This window comes from Lemur catta, chromosome 16, assembly GCF_020740605.2.
Source record: "Lemur catta isolate mLemCat1 chromosome 16, mLemCat1.pri, whole genome shotgun sequence".
NCBI lineage: Eukaryota > Metazoa > Chordata > Mammalia > Primates > Lemuridae > Lemur > Lemur catta.
This window is the reverse complement of record NC_059143.1, coordinates 43,369,810-43,385,168: the sequence shown is the minus strand read 5'-3', so window position 1 is coordinate 43,385,168 and position 15,359 is coordinate 43,369,810. Positions and strand designations below refer to the sequence as shown.

The 15,359-nt window shown below is 43.7% G+C and overlaps 1 protein-coding gene across 1 annotated transcript in view; it reads left to right on the top strand.

Annotated features, from left to right (window-relative positions):
• Window positions 1-15,359, top strand: part of CCBE1 (collagen and calcium binding EGF domains 1) — a 181,873-nt gene that overhangs the window by 83,824 nt on the left and 82,690 nt on the right. The window lies entirely within an intron of this gene.

Genomic DNA, 15,359 nt, shown 5'->3' with positions numbered 1-15,359 from the left:
GTACGGGGAAAGTCAGGTCACTGTGACCTGGTTAAGATGATTACATAAGCCCTGGACAAGGAATAGATTGCTGCTCTTCAGGGACGGTCTTGGGCAGGTCTCACTGACAAGGATACAAGCGCAGTAACAGCCCAAACATTTCCTACTGTTGGCATGTTCCAGACGGGTGGCTGCCACCACAAGCCACGTGGGGAATAACGTGGGTCCTCTGGAATCATGTGTTTTCTGAGGTGGAACTGTTTTGGGTCATGAATGTGCACTAATGCATTACAAAGGGAAATTCACTTAAAATTGTCCTCAGTTGGAACCAGAATAACAAGGTTGGCTGCATGTTAAATGAAGAGCTGTTTAAGCACCCAGTGCCCAGGTGACATAACAGCATTTAAATGAGAATATCTGGGTCTGGGACCCAGGAATCTGGTCTTGGAGGATTCCCATGATTCCAGAGTCCAGGTGAAGTTGAGAATAGTTGTTCTTAGGCATCGTCTGTCAGGTGTGTGATCCGTGTCCTGTTTGTGCATCTGTGTAACTGTATGCTGTTGCTTATTTCATCTTCCTGCTGTATTTCCGTTTTTCTAGTTAATTTTAACAAATCTAGAGGCTGATAAGTGTATGTTAAATGCACAATTATAGTAGTCATCAGAAAAGATGACTCAGGGCTTTGTCGACAGGGCTTCCTGTGTTTGAAGAGAAGTTGGATAAGAAATTGTCTGATGTTCTGTCTCTGAGAGCTTAAGATTCAGTGATTTAGACTTCAGTCAATGAGGCTGAAGTTAATCTGTCATTAAGTGGGCATTGTGACAAACGTTCATGTTTGTACTGTGGCTTCTATGTTTTCATGTTAGAATAAGAAACAAGTTACTGTCTTGTTGATGATAGAAACAAGTTATCGTCTATTTAAACTGTCTTAGCTCTATAGATGGCTCTTTGTGACCAGTTCATTTCAGTCAAATCGTGTCATTGACCTGTTTTCTATTTACGTCTGTTCATAATTGATTTAATACAGTAAGACCACAACTGCTGCATTTGTGTCGTCCCAATGACATACATGGGGCGTGTGTCTGCCTACGCATGCAGGCTCATGTTAGAAATCTGGGTGCTCATTTATTCATAATGCATATGGAATTGATTCTTAAAAATCCACAAATTCTTATTAACACTTCTTTCCACTGGCAAACAAATCTGAGCATATTTTCATCAAATGTTGATCTAAAATGTTTGGAGTAGACTTCCCTATGATTCAGCTTGAGAAACTGGGGAATAGCAGAAGTGCCGTCAATCGAGAGCAGCTTAAGCGAGTCCCTCATGTCTTTCCAGGGGGCTTTCCTTTTATTAAATTAATCTTCAGACCCCTGCTGCACTCCCAGAGTTGCTTTTGTTGGAGAGAAAACCAACTCCAGCTGGAGCTGCTGCCCCCAGACTTAGAGCAGCCTCCCAGATTGAGCTGCCATGTCTGGGGACCCTGGAAATGCTTCTTTCCCTGAGAGTGTGTTGGCCGCAAATGTGCACTTAATGCTCATGCTTTTCTCTCAGACTTCACCCTTCCTTTCCCATCTTCTTCCAGACCCGGGATAGCTAAATACTCTCAGACACCCTCGTGCTGCAAACACTCCTGTGTCACCATGAACACAAGTTCACACGAGGACCCCTCTGAGAAGGAGCTAGAGTGTTGGATTTCTTTTATGTGCCAGCCAGCTGGCCTTTGGATTACTCCTAGCATTTCTTTTGTCCTCAGCGTAGAGTCAGATCCACGCCTGGAGTAAAGTTTAGAAAGAAGGGAAGAGTCAGAAAAAACCTCTTTCAGGTAGGCAAAACCCACTCCGCCGACTTGCTGGTATTCTCAGTTCAACAGTGAACAGATCTTGGGGAAGGTGCACTCTGGGTGAGACACGCATGGATTCTTACATCTGGATGCATTTCAACTCCTCTGTGCTTTTGGAAGTGATCATTTGGCACAAGCAGAGGCTGCGGTGGGAGCAGCACGTAGCAGAGTGAGTAGACAGGGCGCGGCAGGGTAACACCACCACATCCACTCACTGCAGGGGAGACGGCACAAGCGATTTTAGTCCCACATTTAATCAGAAGCAAAATAAAGGCAGAAAGAGGCAGCTTCTGGTCTTGTTTATGCCTGTGTCTCCTAGCAGCGGTCCCCAACATTTTTGACATCAGGGACTGTTTTCATGGAAGACAATTTTTCCACGGGGGATGGTTTCGGGATGATTGAAGTGCATTATATTTGTTGTTCACTTTATTTCTGTTATTATAATATTATATAGTGAAATAATTATACGACTCACCATAGGTTCGGGACCCCTGTTGTCCTACAGCTTTTCTCCACTTGTTTTTTGACTTAGTTATAAATATCTAGGTTTTTCATGAGTCTTAGGCATCGTTCCCATTTAACATTGATATTTCTAATGAAGTCACTCATTGACAAAAATATTTACTGACTTCAATATTTTCCTGAATGTCAAATGTAATATGGAGCCCATGTTGTGTATAAAAAAAACTGCTTTAAAAACAGCCATCTGAATGGCACATCTTGGCATTTTTCTTATGAAGTTAAATATAGACTCATCACATGACCCAGCCATTTCACTCCTGAGTATTTTCCTAAGGGAAATGAAAACCTGTGTCCACAGGACAAACCCGCATGCAGGTGTTTATAGTAGATTTATTTGTAATCTCCAAAAACTGGAAACAAGACAAATGCCTTTCATCTGGTGAATGCATAAAGCTGTGGTATATGCATATGACAGAATACTGCTCAGCAAGTAAAAAAAAAAAAAAAAAGGAAAAGGAATAAGCATACATATGAGAACATGAATGGATCTCAAAATGAAAATAGTGAATTGCATAAAGGCTACCAACCGACTGTATGATTCCATTTATGTGATATTCTCACAAAGGAGGAAGTACAGGAAGAGAAAGAAATCAATGGTTGCCTGGTGCTGGAGGGGAAGGGATCACCTAACGGGGCCCTGGGGAGGTTAGGGCGGCGGAGCTGTTCTGTGTCTAGACGGTCCTGGTAGCTACTGACTGTATGCACTTAAGAAATCTTGCAGAGCTCCACCTGTGTGAGGAGGGGGACTCTCCCCAGTGTTACCTACTGTGGACACCAGAATTGTAGCTGCCAAAGTGGATTGGGTCTAGTCTTTCAGACGATTCCCTCTAAACACGGTAACGTAGGACTGTGTGAATGACTAGCTAGAGGATTGGCTAAAAGACAGACACCTGAATGAGACGAGAAGTAAACAGCTAACTTGAGCATAACACATACGAGACTCTACAAGGGGCATCTGGTCTTCATTCTCGTTCTCCTCTTTCAAATTCTGCTAGCCTTTGTCAACATTGATCCCATTGTGCTAGTCTGTAATTAGACATTTCTGTATCAAAATCCTGATTATAATTTGTTGAACATTCTCAGTCTCTGAGGTCACTTTTATAAAAATGTGTAATCCTTATTCCTCTAGGTTTGTTTTCCCAAACGCTGGCCGCTGGCTTTGTGAATAACCTGGGGGAGGGGGTGTGCACTCTCTCCTTGACCTTGTTCTGCTCTTTTGCCTTTTGCCCTGTGGTCTGTACCGTCTGCCCCTTTGCATGTTTTGCATGAATTCTATGGCAGGTAGGAGTGTGGGTTAGTTTGCTATGGCCTTTGCGACAAAGTACCACATACTGGGTGGCTCCTACAAGAGAAATTTTGCTCATAGTTGGAGAGGCTGCAAGTCTGAGATGAAGGCATCGGCGGGGTTGTTGGCGTCTTCTGAGGCTGTGTGGGAGATTCCATTCCATGCCTCTCTCCTGGCTTCTGGAGGTTTGCTGGCAAAGTGTGGTGTGCCTTGGTGTGTAAAAGACCCTCCCTGATCTCTTCCTTCATGTGGCATTCTCCCTCGGTGTCTCTACATCCAGATTTCCCCTTTTTAAAAGGACACCAGTCATAATGGATGAGGGACCTACCTACTCCAGCCTGACCTCATCTTAACTAATTACATTTGCAGCAACCCTATTGTCTACAGTTACGTTCTGAGTTACTCTGCGGGTTTGGACTTCAACATATGCATTTTCAGGGGACACAATTCACCCTGTGACAGAGTACGTTCTTTTAAGCAGGAGGAAGAGTCAGTAACCTAGAGGTATAAACTGAAAAGTCTCTCCTCACCCCCCAGGAAAACACATGGATGCTGCAAGACCTGTGCAACAAAGTTAAACACCTTGCCAGGCTGCAGTATAATAGGAAATATCCCTGTCAATCTATTTCATGAAAGTTGCATCAACATGCAGACTGTTGGTGTTTCTTCTGCAAAAATAGAGCATAGAAATTTAAAGGTACACTTTTGTGGATTCTATGTGTAGAGTTAAGATGAAATAACTTTTTGGGAGGAAGTCTGTGAAATCTGTTAGTGGTTTTGACTCAGTTTTTAGTAAACCCTGTTGGGCAATAGAATTCCTACTATGGTATTTTAGATATAGCCCTGTTTCGCTAACATACAGCACTGACAGTTCATCTTCTGTAAGTGTGACTCATTGAATAAGGAGATACATTATGGTGCACCTGTGAGCTTCCATTTCAGATCTTCAGTTTACTTTGAGGTTCTGGAAGCTCTACAGTAAAGAGACTTTGGGCAAATCACTATGCTCTGCATTGTTGGAAAGCATTGCACCTCAGCCAATCTCAGAAACACTGATCTAATTTGGACTCCCTGAAAAGCCATCTAACATTACTGTAATCAGATCACATAGGTGGTACCGGTGTGAACCAGGGGTTAAGCCCCGGCAAGTCAGGAGTTACTTGGCACCTGTGCAGCCTTTTTAGTCCCAGCTTCTGTTCCATTTGTGCCTAGTAGTGCAGGTCACGCATGTCCAACTGGAGACGGGAAAAGCTGTGAAGGACCAGAAGAGTGTTAGAATGGTAGTTATTTTGGAGATTTTGACCATTCATCTAGCAAAAAATATATTTAATGCTTACTACATGAAGTTTTAAAAAATTCAGATATTCCCTGTCTTTGAGATGCTCTCAATGAAATTGGAAAGCTAGGTATGTAAATAGATGAATGACATCACATAGTAAATGAAACAGTGGAAGTACAGACGAAGTTCTGTAGGAGTCCAGGTATTAATGGCACTTACTCTAATTGATAGTAATGGTACAGCAGTATCCTCATTTTCTACCTTGTGAAGGTATGATATTCGTATTTAAAAATAACTTTTGGAAGTTCCTTGATTTCTCCTTCCCACCCCCTGCAGTTCCCACCAAGTTATTTCAACTGAAATGGTGAAAATAGAAGAGTATAAATGTATGGGGAGAGTATGAGTCAAAGTTAGGGTTTTGGAGCTGTGTATTGGTCAGGGTTCCTAGAGAAACAGAACCAATAGGATATATATCTAAAGAGAGACATTTAAGAAATCGGCTCATGCAATTATGGGGGCAGGGAAGCTGGAGATTGAGGTAAGAGCTGATGTCTCAGTCTTGAGTCCAAAGGCTGGAAAGACAGGCAGATTCTCGTGTTGGAATATGGAGGTAGAATTCCTTATTCCGTAAACCTCAGTCTTTGCTCTTAAAGTCCTCAGCTGATTGGGATAAGATAAGGCCTATCCCACATTCCTAGAGCTAAGCTACTTTAGCCAAAGTCTAGCGGTCAACATCTAGACTAGTGTTTGTCCAAACAACTGGACACCATAGTCTGACCTGATTGACACATAAAATTAACCATCTCAGAGGCATACGTAAGTGTACTCTTCAATGTCTTCAAAACATTGCATCCTGGATGAAGCACGAATGTTCAGAAAGGTCATAGTTCATTATTGCGAAGATGGTGCTGGGATTAGCCTCAGCTGCCTGCCCTCTGACGGCTGCCCCAGACCTGTGGGTTGTCCTGCCTCTCTGTGTAGCAAATACATCTCTATTTGCTGGACTGAAAGGGAATAAGGAATATAAATTATCCTGACTGACCTACATGTTTTGACATTACTCGTAAAGCATTTTTTTCACAGTGTGATGTGAAACCGTGATAGAGGATGTTAAGAAAGAAAACTATTATGTAGTGACTTTCTTCCTTGAAATATTTCATTTGGAAGCATTGTCCGATCACTCTGTGGTAAAGTCTGTGCTGTGCCATTTCACATGGATTCAATTATGTTACAAAAAAACCCCATATATTGTTCTAGTATCTCAAAAAATTGATCTGGAATAACAGGAAATCCGGGACCTCTTTTATTTAGTCTCTTTATACACGATTGGTTCCAGCTTCACAGGGCAAGGGAAAAAAACCCATAAAATATGTGACAGCTACAACAATACTGCCTTGGCTAGATTAAACTCAATAGCAAGCTGATCAGGGGATTGATTTGATGCTGCAAGACCTTTGAAAAAACACATTCATTCACTGTTACGGGATTTATGGTTTCTTTTCATGCTCAATAACTATGAAAATGCCAGCAAATGCCAACGTGATGCCAAGTAATAAATTCTTCTCATTTTTGTTTTCTTCCCCAGATACCACCTCTGCCAGAATAACCCCTGCAAAGCCCCGTTTTGGTGTCAATCTGTTGATCCTTCTGAAAAGGATGTAGGGTGTCACTGGGTTTCTTTAGTGAATAGAGATGAGATGAGATTGGAATCTCGAGTAGTCTAAAGAGTGAGCTGTATTCAGTGCCCAGACAACGTTTGCAACCAGCCTGTTAAAATCCCAGACTAGTGGGCGCTAACTTTAGGGTTTCAGATTCAGTAGATCTGGAGTGAGGCTTGAAAATTTGCATTTCTCGTAAATTCCCAAGTCAGGGCCATAGTTGAGAGAACCCTTCTTCTAGGTGTATCAGAGATAAAATACATGAGGAAGTGAAATCAATCTCATAAGCCCTACATATTTCTGCTGATTCTCTGTTGCACCCATCTGTTGATTCCATTCATTTTAGTATTTAGTGGGACTGCTATATAGTTAGATACAAAATGATGATTATCAAAGCCTTACAATCTCTTAAAAACAATAAAAAACACATAAGGAATAATTACATAATAATGCAAAGCAATAATATGTGCCAAATGTGTCAGCCTTTCCTGATGCTATCAGCAAGCCGACCTCTAAAAGGAACGGAGTTAATCCTGGCCAAGAAAAAAAAAAAGCACATTGCACTTTTGGGGGCCCCTATTATTGTAAGCAGAAGTGCTAGGGTGAATTTCTGGCTGAAGCTCCTATGTTATAATTCAGCAGTTGACTTCCTCTTCTGATAGAGCATGAAACTGAAGCACTGTGGCTCCCAGATGAAGGGACTGGCTTTGGCTAGGGGACCATGAGAGTGACAGGGGTTCTGAAGCTTTGGTTTTCATCCTGCTTGGGTGGGCAGCCTCGGGCTCTCTGGGAGCCAGTGTGCCGGGATTCGCCAGGGCCCAGCAGCAGTTCTGCCCTTTGTCCTTCCTGAAAGCCTCACACACAGAGCAGTTTTTAATAGCATGTTAATGAGCTGCCTGGGCCCTTGGGAGGTCCTGAGGTCCCCCGGCTTGTGGCTGAGGATGACTTCCCTTTCATTTCTGGGAGGTCACTGCCCTTGCCATGTCACACAGGACTCTCCCTTCCCAGCTGTGATCTCGGGGACCCTGGTAAGTAGTCTTGCTCACAGCTGTCTGGGACTCAAGTCAAGTCCAAGAGAATGTATGCAAAGCCTTGAAGGAGCCAGCAATGTTGCAGTCAGCAGTCCAGGGCCAGGCACTGTCCTTAAACGCCATTGGCTCCCCCTGATCAAAAACCCATGGCTATTTTAAGTACTGGCTTTGAGGCTTGGCTTTGTAAGCCCTCTGGCATGGAACAAATGGTCCCTCTTTCTGAGGGTGGCTCTGTTGACCTCACTGAACATTTTGTCCCTCCTTTGGGTTGATGTCCTCTAGCACACCCTGTTGTTGCCTCTCCCTTCGGAGTTGCACTTGATTGCAGGGATGGTCAGCCCCACACAGCTTCCCAATGAACTCTGCGTTCAGGGGATCCAGGGGATGTTCCCCCTCCAGTTAGAGCCTAAGCTCGCAAGGGAAATGATTACGCTTTGCCCTTTGGTATTTCCCACCACACCTGACACAACCTAGAGCTTGCTGCAGGTGTTGAGTAAGAACTTGTTTAAATGACAGAACAGATGAACAGAAACAGGTTTTAAAAAGTAGAAAATGACCTTGCCTATTCTGTTTAAGAATAAGAGAAGGGGGTTTTAGACTCTGGCATTATTTGGGTAGTGATGTCGCCTAAGAAGAGGGAGCTGAATTGCTTTAAAAAAAAAAAGAAAGAAACCCAACACCTGTTTACAACATACTGTGAATAAGAATTTGGGCTTTTTGCTTCATTTTGACTCTGATTTTACTAGCTGTGTGATTTCAGTTAATTCATTGTCACTTTGATAGTCTATTATCTGTAAAGTGGGACTTATCTAACTTGCAGTGGTATTGTAAAAATTAAAGGAATCAATGAATAGATAGAAAAGATAAATCAACTAATGTACAGTTCATTGGCACCTGAACTATAGTAGGTGCTTAGAAAGCAATATCTGCTTTTTGTGTTATATTGTCAGATGTACCATTTTAGAATAAAATGCTAGTAAAATTGACATAAGGTGAAGCAACGAAGAGACTGAAGGAGGGTCTTGAACTTCTGGCAAGCTGGTGCAGCAAAGTGATTAATATCTTTCCAGTGGGGCACAGCCAAGCCAGACCTTTCTGTGAGGCAGATTCTGCAGCTTTCCAGATGGGGCGCTGGAGGGAGCCAGGCGTGTGGGGAAGAGAATTGCTTGCCGCATGAAAGGCAAAAGTGGAATCACACCTTGTTCAGAGACAACCCGAGATGAACCCATGTCATGCTCAAGAAAGGCGAGATACTGGGAGGCTTATGTTATTAGAGATTCTCTTGAAACCCTGCTAAGTAGATAAGTGAATAGTCAAAAAGTCACATGGTTGGCAAGTCCCAAATACAGTTTCAGACACTTCTAGGCAGAGCGTAAGATAGTATCATCAGCCCTGGAAAGTGACACATGGTGGGGGGCACGAGGGTCCAGCAGAGGCATCGGTCCCCTGATAGAATTGCTGCATTACTGCATGATCCACTTGGGTGGCAACGTAGGTCTTGGGCTGGAGTCAAGGAACAATGATGGGGACGATCACTGCTTCTCCTCCTCCTGTATCTCCCCATTAGCTAACTTATGAGTTTATATCCTCAGAGATGCACAGGCGCAAGAAATGTTTAATGAAATAAGATACAGTAAGTGAAAGAATGTATCTAATATCTTTTCAATAAATCCAGAGCATTAGAACAAGGAGAGACCTTAGAAATTACCTAGTTCTCTCACCTCTTTACTTACAGAGAAGAAATAGTTTGCAAGATGATTTGTGTAGTAACGTGGTAGCTTTGTGAAGCTTGTCTTTAAAAAGTTCTTTGTGTATCTTAATTGCTCATTTCAGCCTGACTTTCATCTTTATTCTTACTGTCTTAGGAAGCTTTAGGGATTTTTTAGTAGCTAGACATTCCAGGAAGCAGCCATCATTCTTTTTCCCCCTGGTAGGGGGTAAGGAGTGGATAGTGATAGCATTTCTTAGGAAGCAAATGTTAGCCAGGCACGATGTCAGTGGTGGTATTTCTTAATAGGAGGATTTAGGGATTTTATTAATATGTTCAGATAAGATTAGCAGCGTCCGCAAGTATGATCTTGGCAACATACACCAGAACGGAACGGCTGTGTTCCTTTCTCAGGACAGTCAGGCGTTTCTTTCCTACTTTATCAGTGCTTTCTCCAAACAAGCCTAAAGAGCCTGTGTTTAACTGGCTATTTAATAAAGTTATATTAATAGTTGTTTAATGACACAGTACTTCCATCATCTTAGGTTCTCTATTTTTCCTTAAAATTTTACAGCATTTCTAGAGACAGTTTTCCTTAGAGTGACTGGTCAGTTTTGCATATAAGCCTATTAAGCAAACCTGTGCAATATTAGTGTTTTCTCCCCTGGAAATTTCCTCTCAAAGATGATCAAAAGAGACAAGTAACTGATTCTGGGACCTTTTTTATAATGAAAATGGATGTTATGGGCCTGGAAGAGGCATTCTGTGCTACCCTGTGGGTAGAAAAAAACTATACTTCTGTGGAATAATGTGGAAACCATACTTTTTAAATTTAATTTTTTAATGGACAAATAATTGCACGTATTCCTCGAGTACATAGTGATATTTCGATATGTACAATGTATAGTGATAGGGTAACTAGCTTTGTGTTGGAATCCTCCTGGCTATTTGAAACTATATGTTTATTTACCTGTAGTCATCCTACAGTGGAAACTATGCTTGGACTGAAAGATTTGCTGACCTGCTTGTGTGGTGTCCTAGTGGCGATAGTTGCCGTTGCAGTGTGTGTCCTGGGTATTTCAGTGTCAAGTATCAAATGTGGCTTTTCTTATCCTGTTGTCTGTTATGCAGGATAGTAGAGCCTACTGCAGTGGTCTTAAAACTCTACCTTTTGGGGCTGTAAGGTCACAAGTAGTGCTCAGGGGTCCTTGGTGATATGTCTTGGAGCAAGAGTGCTGTGGACTGGAGCCCTGAGGTAGCAGCCTGAAAAGTTTCATCTTAGACTGTTCGATGCATTAGGTTGGATTTTGTACTTGGTTTTGTTTGGGAAGAAAATTTTGAAAACTCAGTAACTTGTTCAAGGAGCTAACAGGCTGTTCATGCTGTTGTAAACCAAACAAATCTAGTGGTGACAACCCATTTCCCCCCTTAGCCGCAGGGTCTGGGTTTTTGCACAGAGCCCAGTGCTCAGAAGGGCCCTGTACTTAGTTTTATGCTCAGCTGTTGCCATCTTAAATTCTTAATTTTTTTTTTTCCTAAATGAGGGATCCCACAGGTTGATCTTGCACTGGGCCTGGCAAATTGTGTAGCTGGTTCTGTCTCCAGTCTCCGCCCAATCCTGATTTTTAGGCCCCCCCCCCCCTCCGTGGGGACGGAAGTCAGTTTTGCTGCTGTAGCCGGGTGCAGGGTCAGGTGTACAGAGTGAGTTGTAGACGCTGCAGCTCAGCCTGAGTGACCCTCACCACCCAGAGTCACCCAGCCTGATGACAGCCCTGTTCCTGCCTCTCACCATAACTGTCCTGGCACAGCTCTTGATGTCCCTTCTTAGACACTCTCGTTAGGAACCAGACCTTGCTCCCCAGGCCTGCACACCTGGCTGGAATCCTATTCCAAACCAAACAGACTTCCCAGAACTCCGACCCAGCCCTTCTTTCCTGCTCACCTCTCTCCCCACCTCCCCACATTTGATACTCAGAGTCCTCCTGAGGGGACCACAAACATGATCAACTCTAGAATGGACTGCTGGTTCTCCCCCAACAGATTGTCCTTACTTCTCTCCTGCAGGGACCTGCCCAAGCCTATCATGAATAAGGCCACAAAGCTGAGTTCTCAGTTCTGTTACAGTGGTCATGCTGGATTTTCCAAGCCATCGTGTTTTACAGATTTTAGCTGTGATTCATATGACTGATGCTTGAACCTATCATTTGAAAGTCCCCCTGTTGGCAGCTTTAAATCCCTCCTAGATCTATTCTTTGTGCTCTACACAGAAGGGTATATGTATATAAAATATCTCATTTTTATGATCTTGTTTATATATTGGTGGGAGAATTATATTAAATGATCACGATTGTCTGCTGGATAGGATTAAAGGGGAATTTACCCTTTATTCATTATGTGTTTCTATAAAGTTTGAATTTTGCATAACTTTGTATTAAGCTTTGAAATAAAAAATGAAACATTTTCAAAAGGAAAGCTTTAAGAGAGTAAAGAGGAAATTAAGACCTGACCTGCTGTTTGTTACAAATTGTCTTTATTCTGTGGCTCCTAGAGTCAGATTGCTTTTAGGAGAACGTCTAACCATCTCGGGTCTTGCTTTTGCTGCTCACACACCTCTTCTTGTTCAGTCTTCTGGAGCTTTACACTCGGCCAGCACAATTCCCACATCTGTGCCACTGTTCGTGCTCTTCTCCCTCCCTGAGAAGCCTCACCTCCCCCCCTTCACTTACTCAAACCCTCTGTCCATCACATTCCCCACCCCAGGCTGCCCAGCCAATGCTGTCTCTTCCCTGAACACGGAGTCACCAGTGATTTGGGGTTATGATCATGAACAACCCTTGTACCTTTGTGGAACTCTTGCACATGTTTTACTGACTTCTGCATTTCAAGCTGTGTTGGTAAGAACTGGGCTCTAATCATCCTGTGTCCTGAGTAGCATGAGAATTCTGTGTTCCTAGTAGGCGTTCGGCAAGGACTTGGTGACTGGGATCGAAGCCCAAGGAGCTGAGTGTCCAGACATCCCCCGAAGTCGGTTAACTTTCACCAGCAGAGGCCTCACCCTGTGAGATCCAGCCTTTCGCAGCCTCTGATGCCCTTTGCGCCAGTCTGAGGAGGTCCAGAACCAAAATCAGAGTGGTGGTATTTTCCTGATGCACAGATAAAATAAGACAGAATTTTTATTTTATATTTTTCTATCATTTTTAAACACCCTGGTTGCTTGCTACTGATAGTCTGTTTACAAAGGTTGGCCAGGTGGCCACATGAATGCACAAGGAGCAAACAAATATTATTGAAAAAAATAGACATCTGATTGAGTTTATTGTAGCAGATTGGTTCTCTATCTCCCTCTCAACACTCTATCTCCCCCTTGACAAGCATGATTGAGGTTTCATACTGCAAATAAGACAATTATCTCTGGATCCGTCCGTGCCTGAGCATCCACCTTTGCAGTTGCCCTTTGTGGTTCTGGGCACCTCACTCACCAGGTGGGGTGAAGGGGGCACTGTTCCCTGCCAGCCTGGCCTGATCCTGCACACAGATCCACCAGAGAATGAACATACGTAAATATGATCATCAGCATATTTGCTTCAGTTTTAAGCTTAAGCCATCCATAGAGTCGACTTGTATGGAAGATCTTCCCTCAGACACGATGACTCAGTTAGGGACGCAGAAGCAACAGTGCTGAGACGGGGTTGAAACACCCAAGACACGACCACAGGCTCAGCAATGCCACAGAAGACAGTGCAGAGAGAGACATGTGGCCACAACACACCAGGGTGGCTTTTGACACCCTCGGAGTAAAGCCTAGTGAAACAGGAACAGCGGGATTCTCAGGGAATTTTCGGTGGTCCCACAGGGAGAGGCACGTGGGTAGCTGGTGAGGTGGACACTCTTCCCTCTGGCCAGGGCTGGGACCGGCCAGGGACTGGCAGGTAGCAAAACAGTCTACTGTGTGGATGGGGAAACACCTGCCCAGAGTTCATTTGCTTACGTGTGTATCTTAAACTCAAAATTACTCGGGTAGAAAGCAGTTTTATCATGGAAAAGATCAGGAGCCTATCATGGAAACGGCGTGCAGGAAATGGGCCAGGTCACGTGGGAACGTAACACACCAGGCCCGCACTTTCTACCTCTCAGTCTCTCTGTAGCCATGAAGTCATCCGTCTTGGCTTCTGTCTATGCTTCTGGGTGGTTCTCTTGCTCGTCTCTGAAAATGCGTCAGTGTGTCCATGGGGGAAGAGGACTACCCTCCTCCTTAACTCTATCTGACTCACACCTCTAAATTTCTTGGTTAGTATTCTAGAAAGCTAGGTTCTGATGGGTTCCTTGCTTACCGATGGATTGATTTTCTGTGGGTCAGGTGTTTGAGCTACGCCAGTCAGCGCGTGTTTGTAAGTGTGCACACGGGCACCAGAGACCATGGCAAAAGGACTAAGCGAGGGTAGTGGATGATTTGATAGAATTTCATTATTTTAACCTATTATTTTATGTGTATGTATTACTTAAAGCAGTCAATAAATAAGTTCACAAATCATGGCTTTGACTTGAACATATCTATCTTCTCTGCCTACGTATTTTGTAGACCTAAGAATTCATGAGTGAATCTGTGAAAGATCTCGAAATAGTCTCGTCTCTGGATTCTTTAACTTGTAGCTTTTTATGTAGCTGAACAACACTGTACGAGGAGTCCTGTTCTTCTGAAGCCAGATCGTCAGCAACCTCAGCTAGCTGCAAAACTGCCAGTAATCAGAGACCGCTGACGTGAGGAAAACTGTTTTCATACCTTATTACAAAGTGTATTTGAATGTCTATGTAAAATTAAGTTTAGTGACTTCATAGACCAGGTGATCACATTGACTTTAGCTGGCAAATTGGGAGTGGTGTTGAGAGGGGCCTTACAAGTCCCTTAGAAAGGGATGTACCTGAATCACCAAATATGATAAGCCGTCTTCAGTTCCTCCTCGGGGAAGTCTTGAGGGTTTCTCTTCCTAACACTCACCGTACCTTGTCTTTGACGTGCAGGAGTGGTAATGACAATGACGTGGTCCTCAAAGCTTCATTTATATCTATGTATACTTTAATAAAGGTGTGTGTGTATCAGTTAGGGAATTAGAGAAGCAGAAACTGAGTAGTGAGGGATTTATTTACCTATTTTTGGGACAGCATCTTGCTCTGTCACCTGAGCTAGAGTGTGGTGGTGTCATCAATAGCTCACAGCAACTTCAAACTCCTGAGCTCAAGCAATCCTCGTGCCTCCCAAGTAGCTGGGACTACAGGTGTGTACCACCATGTCTGGCTAATTTTTCTATTTTTGGTAGACCCAGGGTCTCACTGTGTTGTCCAGGCTGGTCTTGAACTCCTGACCTCAAGTGATCCTCCCCAAATGGTGGAATTACAGGTGTGAGCCACCATGCCTGGTCTAGGGATCTATTATAGGGGATTTAACCTTATGCAATTGTGGGTGCTGACCCTCAGATAAGCGGGGCTGGCATTTGGGGAAAGAAAACAAACATGAAGATGGAGGAAATCAAGGATGAGCTTGAACATGCAAGGACAAGCTCGTATCCCTGCCTGGCACCCACTGCATCTGGGCTCCAACTTCCACATTGCCAGTGACCTGCAGAGGAAGCCGGAGTCCTTTACTGGGGAGCTGTACACACCGGCCCGGGATGCAGGGAAGTTGCAGGAGAACATAGCGGAGCTGGAGAAACTGGGGACACAGCTGCAGGCCTGGGAGCTATACTGACCTTGAGAGTGTGCAAACCAGCCTGCTGCTGCACCTTCCACATCACACATGAGATGTCCCTGGTGGCCAGCACTAACGTGGAACATCGCGGGGCTGGGAATTCTGAGAAATAGTTCCATTTTAACTGAGCCGATACAGCATGAGTGCAGCAGAATCTGAGTATGTATAAGTATTCTCATAAGCGATTCAAACAGCTTTGTCTACTTTATGCTATTTTAAGCTATTCATAAAATTGACTTATGGAATACCTTTCTTCGGACATGACCACTTCAGTGGGGAAAAAAATCTTGATGTGGGTCGGAAGAGTTACT